Source organism: Crotalus tigris, unplaced genomic scaffold (assembly GCF_016545835.1).
Source record: "Crotalus tigris isolate CLP2741 ecotype Arizona unplaced genomic scaffold, ASM1654583v1 scf7180000018690.2240587, whole genome shotgun sequence".
Classification (NCBI taxonomy): Eukaryota; Metazoa; Chordata; class Lepidosauria; order Squamata; family Viperidae; genus Crotalus; species Crotalus tigris.
The window spans coordinates 1,914,478-1,917,049 of record NW_024097149.1 but is presented as its reverse complement, the minus strand read 5'-3'; positions in this window follow the sequence as shown (position 1 = coordinate 1,917,049).

The following is a 2,572-nucleotide window of genomic DNA, read 5'->3' as shown; positions in this document are numbered from 1 at the left end:
TTCTTGTTTTACCACGTTTCTTAAAACACCCAATTCCCATTGCATTCAACTTATTTTTATGTTTCTTCTGACATATCCAACTCTCTTTAACACAGTGAGCAGAAGCTCATTTTTATATGTAATGCCATTTCCTCTTCTTTTATCCAGCAGCCATCCCCTGTAACAGACTAGAGACTCCTGATTACTTTTCTACCAGCATTTGTTTTAAAATAGAATAGAATAGAATAGAATAGAATAGAATAGAATAGAATAGGAGCTGGAAGGGATCTTGGAGGTCTTCTAGTCCAGCCCCCTGCTCAAGCAGGAGAACCTATACCACTTCAGACAAGTGACTGCCCAGCCTCTTCTTAAAAACCTCCTGTGATAGACAGCCCACGATTTCTGAAGTCAAGCTGTTCCACTGGTTAATTGTCCTCACTGTCAGGAATTTTCTCCTTAGTTCCAGGTTGCTTCTCTCATTGATCAGTTTCTAACCATTGTTTCTTGTCCTGCCCTCTGCTGCTTTGGAGAATAATTTGACCCCTTCTTTGTGGCAGCCCCTCAAATACTGGAATACTGCTATCATGTCACCCCTAGTCCTTCTTTTCTCTAGGCTAGTCGAACCCAAGTCCTGCAGCCGTTCTTATTGTTGAAAGAAAAATCTTCATCAGGGTCCAATCCAAGCTGGGAATAATCAAAATGGAGACTGCTTTAGAAAGAAGGTTATAGTTTATTGAAGAGGAGAGCTAGTCAGAAAGATGGCTCTGGGAAAGCTGACCACATGTTGCTGGGTTTTTATACCTTCTGGGGCTTTTGAGGTTGTTTCTTGTTCCTGTTTGAGGTTTTGTATTTCCTGTGTCATGTACCTTGACCTGAGTCTGAGTTTGCCCTTTTGGTATTGGTGGGTTAATCCTATTATGTCCTCAAAGGTCATGTCTTTTAAAGTTTGGGTGGGATATGTAGATTTTAGGTGTCTTTGTCTTCTTAATCTTTTAGCTTCCTGACTCCAACCTTCCTGAATGGATTATTACATCTGCATTTCTAAAAGCTGGCTTCTGCCTAGTTTCTGCTTGGGGTAGAGGTTTCTGTCTTTTTAAAAAAAGATCTTCTCCATTATTCCTTTGGGGAAATATATTCTGCCTTTCTAATATTCCCCAAAATATTTCTTTTTCTGGATTCTTCCCACAATATGTTTTAGTCTCCAGGCCTTTGATCATCTTAGCCCACTCTTATAACGTCATACAAACCCATGTATTTTTTTTCTGCCTTTCATTTTATTTGTTAATCTCTGCTCTTTGCCATTTACTTTGCATTCTCCGTGTACCATGCTTGTCACCCAATGAACCAGTTTGGTCTAGTGCAGGGTGTCAAACTGCCAGCCCATGGCCAGATGCATCATGCCGAAACTGCGCCCACTCCATTGCCGGCACTGGGGAAAAAAATTGCAATACGTGACGTTGCGAGTTTGCCACCCCTTGTCTAGTGGTTAAGGCACTATACCAGAGACTCTAGAAAGAGTGCATAGAAGAGCAACAAAGATGATTAGTGGATTGATGGCTAAAACTTATGAAGAACAGTTGCAGGAATTGGGTATGTCTAGTTTAATGAAAAGAAGGACTAGGGGTGACATGATAGCAATCTTCCAATATCTAAGGGGTTGCAAAAAAGAGGGGGTCAGCCTATTCACCAGAAGGCAGGACAAGAAGCAATGGATGGAAACTAATCAAAGAGAGAAGCAACCTAGAACTAAGAAGAATTTTCCTGACAGCAAGAACAATTAGTCAGTGGAACAACTTGTCTCAAGAACCTGTGGGGGGCACCAACACTGGAGATTTTTAAGAAGAGATTGGGCAACCATTTGTCTGAAATAGTATAGGGTTTCCTGCCTGAGCAGGAGGTTGCACTAGAACAGCTCCAAAGTCCTTTCCAACTCTCTTATTCTGTTATTCTATTAGAAAGTAGACCATGAGTTCAAGTTCTATCTTAGCCATGAAATCCAGTTGGGTAACTTTGGACAAGTCATTCTCTCTCAGTGCAACTCACCTAACACAGTTGTTGTTCTGGGGAAAATAGGAGGATGAAGGTTGCATGATTCACTCAAAAGGCCTTTTCTCAAAGATATTAATTGATTAAATCTCTTTAGAAAAGTTTTGTAAAATCTGGATTCATGCCACAGCAACACTGAGCTACTGGCTTGCGAAGATGTAAGATTCAGAGGTTGTTTCCAAAATCTAGTACCAGGTTGTTCAGATATTAAAAACAACAAAATTCTTTCCAAATTATTTTTGAAGCCCCCCCAGAAGTGGTTTGTCATGGTCTTCTGGATTTTTTAAAAAAACTCCCTGGCATTACCTGGTGGTCTCATATCTGAATTCGGCTAACCTACAGCCCTGTCATCCCCAGCTCAGACAAAATCGACCAGGTGCTGCCACCTGCTGAGCCCGAGCACTACAATTCCCATCAACCTCGACAACCCCTCAGCTGTAACTGACAGCGGCTGCAACCAGCAAAGAGGCTGGGAAGGGAGGCGGTAAGCGCGCGAGCGAGCCGGGTAGACCGGAACTCGAAGCTCCGCGCGGCGGTTGCCGGGGCA